Consider the following 12,030-nt stretch of genomic DNA (forward strand, 5'->3'; position numbering starts at 1 on the left):
CCAGGCCTCTATCCTATATAATAAAAGGGTAATATGCAAATTGACCCTAACAGCAGAACGACTGGGAATGACTGGTCACTACAACACACACTGACCACCAGGGGGCAGACGCTTAATGCAGGAGCTGCCCCCTGGTGGTCAGTGTGCTCACACAGGGGGAGCTCAGCTCAGCCACAAGCCAGGCTGACGACTGCCAGTACAGCAGTGGTGGTGGGAGCCTCTTCTGCCTCCTCAGCAGCGCTAAGGGTGTGCGACTACAGCTTAGGTCTACTCCCCACTGGCAAGTGGACATCCCCCGAGGGCTCCTGGGCTGCCAGAGGGATGTCTGACTTCCAGCTTAGGCCCAATCTCCCGAGGGTGCAGGCCTAAGCCAGCAGGTGGTCATCCCCTGAGGGGTCCCAGACTGTGAGAGGGCACAGGCCGGGCTGAGGGACCCCCCTGAGTGCACAAATTTTTGTGCACCAGGCCTCTAGTTAGCTATATAAAAGCCTAGTGATATCTTGTGGGGCTTAAAATATATGAATTAAAATGAACAACAATAATAGCCAAGGACGTAGTTGGGGAGTAAATGGAATAATGTGGAGGGATAAACATAATTTATCTTATTCAAGAATGGATGTTGTAATCTCTGTAGTGCTGTAAATAGAAAGTCCTTTAATTTAAATTTAAATAGCTATACAAGGCTAATTGCTATTATTATTATTCTTACCTGAAGATATGTTTTTAAATTGATTTTTAGAGAGAGAGAGAGAGAGAGAGAGAGACATCAATTGCTTTCCATATGCACCCACCAGGGGACTGAACCCAAAACCAACTGAACCACCTGGCTAGGGCCTAATGGCATTTATATGACAGGGCAATTTTAGAGTAAAAACACACACTCACAAACACACACACATACACATGAAAAGTAAAGTAACTATTAAGTTACTAAAAATATATTAAAATTATGAAATCTGATTAGAAACAAAATAATAAAATACTACATAGGAAGCAATAAAACATGAGGCAAGAGATAAACATGAAGGAGGAAGGACAAATAGAAACAAATAGTGGGATGGTATCCTATATAATAAAGAGATAATATGCAAATTGACCCTCACACCCTCACAAGATGGCTGCCTACTACCAGGCCAGCAGGGGCGTTAGTGAGGGATGACCAAACAACTGAACAGCAGGCTGTGTGGGGTGACCAGGCCAGCGGGGGGGTTAGTGAGCGACAACTAAATGACTGGCAGGAGGACAGTGAGGGGTGACTAGGCTGGGAGGTGGCAGTTGGAGGCAACCAGGCTGGCAGGGGTTTCAGTTAGGGGTGACCAAGTTGGCAGAGGGAGCAGTTGGGGTGACCTGGCTGGCAGCAGGGGACAGTTAGGAGCGATCAGGCCGGCACACAGAGGCAGTGAGAGGCGATCTGGCCGGCAGGGGGAGGGCAGTTAGGGGTGACCAGGCAGGCAGGCAAGTGAGCGATTAGGAGCCAGCAGTCCAGGATTGTGAGAGGAATGTCCGACTGCTGGTTTAGGCCCAATCCCTGGGATCAGACCTAAACCGGCAGTTGGGCAACCCCTGAGGGGTCCCGGATTGGAGAGGGTACAGGTTGGGCTGAGGGGACCCCCCTTCCCTGTGCATGAATTTCATGCACCAGGACTCTAGTACATATATATAAAACAAAATATGCCTGTCATTATGAATTAGAGAGGATTGTCAGCCTAGATTTAAAAGCTACCCATGAGCACCATTGTGTACTACTACTTATAAGAGCATAGAAAAGTTTAAAAATGTAAAAACATTGACACGTAAAGATTTAAAAAATGCTAGCAGAGATTAATTAACACCACACAAGTAGACGTCAAGTCAAAGATTTTACCAGACAGAAAGAAAAACATTTTATAATGATAAAATGTTTACTCCACTAGGAAGATACAGCGATTCTAAAACTGTGCACACCTGATAACAGACCTTCAAAATATACCCAGCAAAAGCTGACCGAACTAAGAAGTGTAGGCAAATCCACAATCACAGCAGATGATTTTAACAGAGCTCGTTTATTAACTGATAGACCTGAACAGACAGAAAGGTGGCAAGTTTTGGAAACTCTAAACAGCAAAGGCAGATCATTGAGTAAGTCTGGTGATGGGACTAGCGTAGAAGTCTTCCCCCTCCTCCATGTTCCCACTTGGGGGATTTTAAGAGGCATGACTCATTTGTAACTGCAAAGACAGAGGCGGCCGTTATGCTGTTCTTATCAGTCCTGAGAGCTGATACTGGTTACTGCAGCTAAATTTATATAGATGTTTATTTTTTCTAAAGTACTTGTCATAAAATTCCCATATCTGCGATGCTTATCTTTCTTTTGTAGATTAAAAAATGTCAACTTAGATAATTAGTGTTTTCGTCATGTTAAAACTTGTCTTTTGACTCCACACCATCTGTTCTTTCTACCAAGATATTGTATAAAAGATGTCTTGTTAACAACATTGAATTAGCCCTAGCTGATTTGGCTCAGTGGATAGAGCATTGGTCTATGGACCTAAGGGTCCTGGGTTCGATTCTGGTCAAGGGCATGTGCCCCGGTTGTGGGCTCGATCCCCAGTGTGGGGTGTGCAGAAGGCAGCCAATCGATGATTCTTTTCATTGATGTTTCTATCTCTCTGTCCTTCTCCCTTCCTCTCTGAAATCAATAAAAATATATTTTTAAAAAAAGAACATTGAATTAGGAACAACCTGGCACCATGCCATCTTTTGGAGGGATGCTGTCTAGCAGACTGAAATGAATGTGCAGGCTGCAGACCAGTGTCTGGGAATTAACTGGTTGGTCAGGTAAGACATATAAACCTCCCTGGTCCTCAGTTTCTTCATCTTTAAAGTGGGGTGATAGGGCCTAGTTTATACAGCATTATTAAGAGTCTTAAGGGGATGACATCTGCATGTCCCAGGTTACACAGGGGATCTTAAGAAGAGCATCACCAGTCAGCATTTCTCTGGTTCCCCTATTTGCTCTGTGAGAATCCTACAATTACGGACGCCTCTGACTCTTTGCTATATAGTCTTTTAAAAAATTTATCTTTATTGTTGAAAGTTATACAGATGTGTCCCCCACCCCGCCCATTGATTCCCTCCTCCTCGTCTGCCCCTGCCCCAGGCCTTCATCACACTATTGTCTGTGCCTGTTATGCATATATGCATATAAATTCTTTGGTTAATCTCTTCCCAACCACCCACCCACCCACCATCACCTTTCCTCTGAGATTAATCAGTCTGTTCCATGTATCTACTTAGTCCTTTGAAAAACAGTGGAAGTACCAGAAAATGGAAGTAACCTAGGCATGAATAAATGAAATAAAAACTTTAAAAGGTAGCATATATGAGAATAATTTGTAAATTCTAAAGCAATGTGTTAAGGAAACTGGATTTCTCTTCAGTGTCTAGGAAACAAATAGAAATAATATCTGGTCCTGCAGGCAAGATCCTACCTACATACTAAAAAAAAAATAATTTGCTCTTCTGGTTATATGTTATATGGTGTTTCATTACCAGAAATGCCAAAGTCACGCTGGCAGTGTTCTATGAAAAAGGAATATATTAGAAGGGTATCAGCCAGTTCACAGCATTGATAAAGATGCTGGGGAACCATGTTCAAGAAAGTGCCCAGGATAAAAGAGAAGGCAAGGCAGGATCATCTCAGGAAGCCTGCTTAGGACGGTCCCAACGGCACCGCTCTGTAGGGCCCTGCCCAGCAAGCCTTGGGTTCCTGGCTATCAGGGCAGCAAATAACCTTGGACTGTCCTTGAGCTCTGCATCATTCTCTAAACAAATTCCAAGTCCTAGGCTTGACACACTGGCTCACTCCACTGAAATACAACCCGTCCCCTAACTGCCTCCCTTCCAGGTGTGGTCCTGCCTTCCGCCTGCCTTGGAATTCCCCACAAGCAGGAAGGGGATTTGGATGTTGGTCCTGGACAGCCCTGAATGGCCAACGCCATTTCCAGGTGAGAATGAGAATGGAGGGACCATGCACTCCAAATGCATGCTTTGGATAAATGAAAAACCTAATTTTCAGAGATGGTATAAACTGGTTAGAGTTTTCATATAAAGTTAGTGGCGAGAGATAAGACTAAAATCTCACTATTTCCAATTCCCACTCTGCCCCATCTCCCAAACACCTTGAGGACTTTCTCGTCATCGACTTAATTCATACTGTTTATAGATGCTTCAGAGAAAAGATGGACAGGTGGTAGATTTCAAAAGCCAATGCCATTTCCTGGTCTGTGTCGTGGATACTATTAGACTTAGGTTGGGCTACATAGTAGACGAATAGCTATGAGAGTATGGTAACAAAACTGGGTTATTTAAATACAAGGAAATTAGCAGGCATTTCACTTTATAAGTGCATTTATTAAGATGTAAGCAGAGAGATAAATAGGTAAAGAGAAGATAACTCTATCTTACATTGAATATGTAAAGTATTTTAAATGAATTCACCTTTAAGGGCGTACAGATGAAATTCTGAGATAGGCTGGTACAGCCTCTATGAAAAACAGTATGGAGTTTCCTCAAAATAATTAAAAAATAGAACTGCTGTTTGACCCAGGGATTCCACTTCTGGGAATATATCCTAAGAATCCTGAAATATCAATCAGAAAGTATATATGCACCCCTATGTTCATAGCAGTATTATTTACAATAGCCAAGATCTGGAAACATCTCAAGTGCCCATCAGTAGATGAATGAATAAAAAAGTCGTGGTACAATGGAATACTATGCAGCTGTAAAAAAGTAGGATTTCTTACCCTTTGAGAAGCATGGATGGACCTGGAGAATATTATGTTGAGTGAAATAAGACAGTCAAAGGAAGACAAATATCGCATGATCTCACTTATTTGTGGAATCTAATGAACATAATAAACTGACAAACAAAGCAGGTCCAGAGGCATTGAGGCATGGAACAGTCTGACATATCTCAGAGGAGGGGGGTGAGGAGAGATGGGAAGAGATTAATCAAAGAACTTATATGCATATATGCATAACCTATAGACACAGACAATAGTGTGGCAAAGGTCTGGGGTGGGGCAGAGGCTGGGAAGAAGGTATTAAAGGGGGGCAGATTGGGGAACATCTGTGATACTGTCAACAATACAAAAAAATAAATTAAAAAACTTAACACATTAAATCAGAGGGAAAATATATTGTGGTGTTTCTTTAAGAATTGTCAAATTAATTTCTTTTTAAAGGTACATAAACACACACTCGCGCACAACTATTTCCTTCATGGCTGAGCCTTAGAAATTCCAAGTTATTTTTGGTGCCAGATTTTAATCCAGAGGAAGTTTTAAGGCTGAGTTGAAACCCCCTGAAAGCAGAGGTTACAATGGAAATGCTGACAGAGTCCGTGCCATGGCCACATTTGTGAGTACAATTTTATTAAAACAATAAGCAACTTTTGTTCAAGTGCAAGTGACTGTAAAAACAGCAGAAAAAGGGCCCCTTCCTGAGTCTAATACCTAATCTCGCTCTGTAATTTCCTTGCTGGGGCTCTGGGCCTGAGCTTGCTGGGCTGTGTACGCAGTTATTGGCCTGCAGTCAACCACGGAACCCCAGCTCCTTTAGAGAAAGGCCAATGAGATAGCAGCAGGAGAGGGCGCTGTGGAGGCGGCGTGCAGACGGAGTGTGTGCTCAATCAGGGTACACTTAGAGCTGACACCAGACTCCGGGTTTTAATTTCCTAATTTCCTTTGCATGTACTTCTATTCCAGATGATTATCTAACAAGACATACAGGCCTTCTGCTTTATTGCCAAGGAACATATCAAGGTCTAAATAATACCTCGTGTGGTGCCCACTGTGCGTGCTCAGGGGACAGATGGAAGAAAACAGGGAGGCCAGACGCTCCCCTCCCTGCACCACGCAGTCAGCAGACCAGGCGGAGCTGGTTCAAGCTCTTCACACCTGAAGGTTCCAAAGAGAGACTCAGTGACCCCAGGAGGAGGGGGCCATGAGGAAAATGAAAGTGCCCTGCTCCCCAAAGTGCCACCACGCACACTGTTTGCCAATGACATGAATCCAGCAGAACAGGACCGTCCTAGAAACACGTCTCAAGGAAATGAAGAAATATCACTGAAGCCAGACTACAATGTGAAGGAAAGGGGGTCAAATATGATGAAATCCCCCCCAAAAGGCATTACAAAGAAACTGTGCCTCTGCAGGAAGGCCCTGAACGTAACAAAAGAGAATGAGATGTTGGAAGTGGGTAGGCGGCAGGGAAAAGCTCAGTGGATTGATGAGAAGTTTTCCATTGCCCAGATTAGCACCACTTGGGGTGAACTGGGGTGACTAAAATTCATGAGGGCCAGTGCACACCCCAGAACAATTAAGTGAGAGATTCTAGGGTTTGGGGCTGAGATGTGCATTTGTATTTTTTAAAGCTCCTACGTGATTCTGGGGTACAGTCTAGGCCAGTGATGGCGAACCTTTTGAGCTCCGTGTGTCAGCATTTTGTAAAACCCTAACTTAACTCTGGTGCCGTGTCACATATAGAAATTTTTTGATTGCAACCATAGTAAAACAAAGACTTATATTTTTGATATTTATTTTATATATTTAAATGCCATTTAACAAAGAAAAATCAACCAACCAAAAAAGTGAGTTCACGTGTCACCTCTGACACGCGTGTCATATGTTCGCCATCATTGATCTAGGCAGTGGAGCACTGACTGAGAGGGACCTAGAAGCCTCAGAAGTACTGAACTTTCAACTGAAGGGAAAACTACAGATGTCGGTGGCAAGACATTTCCTCTGGGCAGTTTACTGGGCCCCTTTGCCTGTTAGCAGGATTCACAATTGGGTCCTCTGGCCCACAGCCCAGTTGGTAGAATGTCTATAGCAGATGTTTGAATGACATTAACAAATGGAAGCTTCCAAACTTTTCCTTGCCTAACAAGTAACAGCAGGACCTTGTTTAGATAATGATCGGTAGTGCTCAAGTTTAATCCCCTTAAAATTGCCATTTCTTCCTCTCTTCCACCAGCTAGGTGACCTTTGGATGCACAAAGCCACGTTGTAGAGGGCAGCAAGCTGGTTTCCAGACTAACAGAACTGTCACTGGAATCGCTACGCATCCCATCCCATTTAGTCATTAAGACTGAAATGATGGAAGGTGGCTGATTATTCCAGCCATCCAGATGACCCATCCTGAAGGAGTGTTCTGCGTTCAATCAAGTCTTTCTTCATCAGCTGTTCTCAGGGCCAAACTGCTGAAGCGAGTGGACACACTTGGAATGTGGAAAGGACAAAGTCAAGCCCAGCTGGGACTCACCCCACAGCCTGTGGAAGCATCTTTTCCTCGTGTGCTCTTAATGTTTCGTGTTTAGTCATATTTTCACGACTATAAACTGTTGCTTTGGGCAAAGAGTTGTTTCCAAGCAGCCGATGAGTTGCATAGATGTACCCAGGTGGATCACTGATTCATTTATAGGCAACGTCTTTCAGCCCCCAGGCCTCTCACTCCTCCCACTGTTCCTTATTAATACACACGAAGGCGGGGCCTGTGTGGTGGCCACTAAGGAGCCAGTGGTGGGCAGCCCTGGCTGCATCCTTTAGCTGCTCTTGGAAGAAGCTGAAGCAGAACCAGGAGCTCTTGAGGCCACTGTCCACCTGCAGCTGGACCACAATATGCTAATCAGCAGATGCCATCAAAGAGCTGCCCTTGTCTGCACTCCGGCCTAGACGCAGGCTGATGAAGCAGGCCACGTGACACGTTCCGTTTTCATCTTTCTTGGAGGCATCTCAGAATACTCAATGAACGGCTCGCCCCTCTCCCCCTCTCCTTCAGTCCCTTTGGGAGCAATCCATGGTTCTGAATTATTTTTAAAATGAAAGGCATGATTTCCTTTTGAACTAGGTCGTTCCTAGATGAACTAGCTTCACCTTTGAAGCATAATTTGAGTGAGGCGATGGACGAGACAAGTTTGTGTCTACCATGATTTACTGTCCACAAAGAGTTTTGATAAATGTAATCTCCTGAATTTCTCACACCTTCTTTGTAAAGATGCTGGGGCAGACATTGCTAGCCCTTCTAGACAGAGAGGGAAAACGAGACCTACTGATACTGAGAGATTTGCCTCAGCAGTCAAATGCGCTTTTAAATGTGTTTTACCAATTCGATGGGATTTTATGTTTTGTTTTTAACAATAGAAGGGCCTAGCCGCTGGGGATCTCAGAACACACTCTTCTGAGCAAGAGAAACCCAGGTAAATGTGACCTCAGGGCACTGAATTCGTATGAAGTCATTTTTGGAAGTTGAGCTGGGACTTCCTATCCAGAAGCCTGCTGGGCTCCCCGGGCTCCTGCCACACTGTCCCACCTGTGTCCTGCTGTCCCACAGTCCAAGTCAGCCTCAGTCTCCAAGGCATCGAGTTGCAGAATTCCTGTTTCTTGACATCGAGCTCCCCATTAGGGTAGGGAAACTGTCAACCAACCAAACAGCCTCATTCACCTGGGGCCAAAGGGGTTTTCCTCTCTGCAGCAAAGGGAGAGCCGAGATGGCAGCAAGATGGAGGTGTCCACTGGCCTGTGGGTGGCTAGTGACCAGTGGCTGGTGGGTTTCCCCAAAAGCATGTGGTCGGGCAGACCCTGGCGAAAGGAGCTGTGAAGAAATGCTAACAGCAGTGGACAGGAGATGGGGTCTGAGAGGGTTTCCTGCTTTATCTGCAAGCTCTCAGTATATGTGAGCACAAAAGCTCACCCAGGGACCGAGCACCATCAGGACCACGTATTCAGCCCAAGAGATGCAGCACCTGTGTCTTAGAAGGAAGAAAATCAACTGCAAAGGGGCTCTAGGAAAAAGGGGGATGCAAAAGCAGTGGGCGCCAGGCCTCCCAGGTCATCTGGAAAATGCCGTGTCCTCGCCTAGAAGGAGTGGGTATCGCAAAGGTCAAGACTGCCAGGCGTCCTCAGGCTCTCCTTGTAGCTGTTAAAGTTGTTTTAAACTTAGCTATTGGAAAACATTTTGTATTAATTAAATTTAGCCTTGGAGTCCTAGGAAAAGGGTGAAAAACAATATTATCTGAGAAATCATGTGCGTGTTGTCAGAGGTGATATGTCAGGGATACACAGATATACTATTTTTGGTAATCATGATAAAAATGAAGGATGATAAGCATACTTTATGAGACATATTTTTATCTTTGTGTTAATAGTGTTCAAAGGAGTTTACTTTGAGGAGTTCTAGGCCTCCCAGGCCTTTTCTTTACTGTAGTACTTTAAAATTTCCCTCTAGCCCTAACTGGTTTGGCTCAGTGGATAGAGCGTCGGCCTGCAGACTGAAAGGTCCCAGGTTCGATCCCAGTCAAGGGCATGTACCTGGGTTACGGGCACATCCCCAGTGGAGGGTATGCAGGAGGCAGCTGATCGATGTTTCTCTCTCATTGATGTTCCTAACTCTCTATTCCTCTCCCTTCCTCTCTGTAAAAAAATCAATAAAATATATTAAAAATAAATAAAATAAAATAAAATTTCCCTTCTAATTCTTCCACCCCAACGTCCTATTTAAATGAGAGAGAGATGACTGAACAGGAGGGGCATAATAATTTATTTAAGTAAAACTCCTATTTTTCAGAGAGCAAACTGAGGGTCAGAGAAGTTACTTGATTTGCTCAAAGTCACACATCTGGTTAGAGGTAGGACTAAAACAAATCAACTATGTAGTGAATTCTTGTTCCAGTTCTTTTTTTTTAGTCTTTCCAAATAGACAGTGAAAACCATTCATAAAACAGGTGAAAAAAAAGAGGCAGACAAGAATTTTGAAGTACAGGGTTTTCCCAGAATGTCACAGACACTCAAAATCATCAATGGCCACCTTTGGCTGACCTTGGTCTTCTCCAAATTTTCCTTGGACCTCTATTATAATTCTGGATGTTATTTCTGATGTTTTGGTGCATCTTAGTCGTCAATTTAGAAATGGATGGAGTATTAGTATTTAATCACCCTTTCTTTTCTGGTAAAATCAAAATAAGAATGCAACAGGTCCTCCAATTATAGCATTTTTGTTCAACATCATTTCATTATGCCATTGAGGAAGTGCCCTAGGAACTTAACTCCTGTTTATAACCATCAACCTGTGGTAAAACTGGTTTTGTTATATATCCGCTCACTTAAAGTCACAGAACCTATCAATAATGTTAAGTGAGGACTAACTGCATAGGTATGTAAGAATTCTATTTACTTGCTTGTATCCCCACTATTCTGTAAAACTTCATGAAGAGAGAAGTAAATGGTCTTGTTTACTGTTATATTCCTGGTGCTTGGCACACAATAAATACTCAATAAATACCGCTGCACTTTTCAGGCCTTTTTCAAACTACCTGCCTTGAAAGCCAGTAAGTACTGGGCCTGCATTCAGCATATCTGACCACATAAAACATTTTCCAGGTCTAGGATAAACATGTTTTTAAGAATATGCTGAAAGAGGCTAGCAAAAGCATTTTCCCTTCTACATCTGTGCCAACAATTTGAGAGCAACTTTTCTAGTAGTGAGAAAAATGTTCATTCATAGGCATGGTTTCACCTCGGATAGAGTAGTGTTTTTGCAATCATTCAGTAAACATTCATTGGTTATGTTTTCCAAAGCGATTTTGCACGCAGCTTCTTTTGATTTTATAAAATCCATATGAAATAGGCGAGACTGGCATTATTATTATCACCTTTAGCTTACCTAGGTGGGAGGTGCAGTGATTTAAACGATTTCCTGTCAAAGAGGATACTGAAAAAATAATTAAAAAAAAATCTTGTTGGGAATATGGACACAGACTTACTCAAATTCCCCAAACCCCGTGCTTCCTCCTGAAGAAAAACCACAGCTTTGGTAAGTTACTCATAATAACTTTCACCCTTTTAAATGCATTGGCGATCATGGTCCTATTTCTGTGCCTCCAAGGGACTGTAGAGTTACTCGAGGGAAGGGGAGGTTAGCAGATTCATGGGAGTTTTCCCCTTCTCTACTCACTTTGCTCCTGTAATAGGAAATTTGGGGCCTCTGTTACATGCCTTGATGTCACATGTGCTCTTCCAAAATCGTATAATCCTAAAATCCCTAGTTTACAACAAGCTGTATGTTGGTCTTGGGAAAAATGTATTGCAACCAAGTGCTAAAATGACAGTAGAATTTGGATAGTGCCTTTGAGTTCACAGTAATAAGATTTCAAGTCAACTTAACAAATGATCATTGAGAACTGTCTGTGATTAAGGTAGACCTTGTCTTTACAAACCCAAGTAAGGCGTGTTCCCTGTCTTTAAGAAATATGTAATTTCAAGGAAGAGATTGACCTAAACAATTAACTGCGAACACTTGTTGAATAAGCAGTGCTATTGGGGTGCACAGGAGGGATTAATTTTACTTGGTTACATCAGGGTCATTTTACAGGTGATACATAAACTGACCTTTAAAAGATAAAATAGGTTTTGTTAAGTGATAACTGTCATTCCACGTGAAGGATATGGTATGAGCAAAGGCCCACTGGCATATGATGCAAGGCTTTTAAAGGAAGGGTGGAAATCTGTTATGGTTAAACTTTGAGGAGGAAATGATGGAAAATCAACATGGGAAAGCGTATTGGACCACAGTGTTGAATCCTTGCATATCAGATCCTACTTGTGCTTTTGGCTCTTTAGACGGGAAATCTGGTGGGCGGATGTAGGTGGTAGGACTTAAACATCACCTCAAACATGATCCCAGGCTTGTGGACCATATGTGATTAAGCTGCATCCATGTGATTTGATAATGTGATTTTAGCAGACCTTTACAGGAGATGGATCTATGACACAAAGACCATGTGACACTTACCATGTCATACATAATAGATGTGGTGAAATACATGACCTACTGCAGGGCTTCTCATCTTGCATGTGTATGCAAAACACTTGGGGAGCTTCGTAAATGCAGATTCTGATTCAGTGGGTCTGGGCTGGGCCCTGAGTTTTTGCAGTTTTAATAAGCTCCCAAGTCAAGAGTCTGGTCCAGCCATGGGCAAACTACGGCCCG

Source organism: Myotis davidii, unplaced genomic scaffold, assembly GCF_000327345.1.
Source record: "Myotis davidii unplaced genomic scaffold, ASM32734v1 scaffold200, whole genome shotgun sequence".
NCBI classification, from domain to species: domain Eukaryota; kingdom Metazoa; phylum Chordata; class Mammalia; order Chiroptera; family Vespertilionidae; genus Myotis; species Myotis davidii.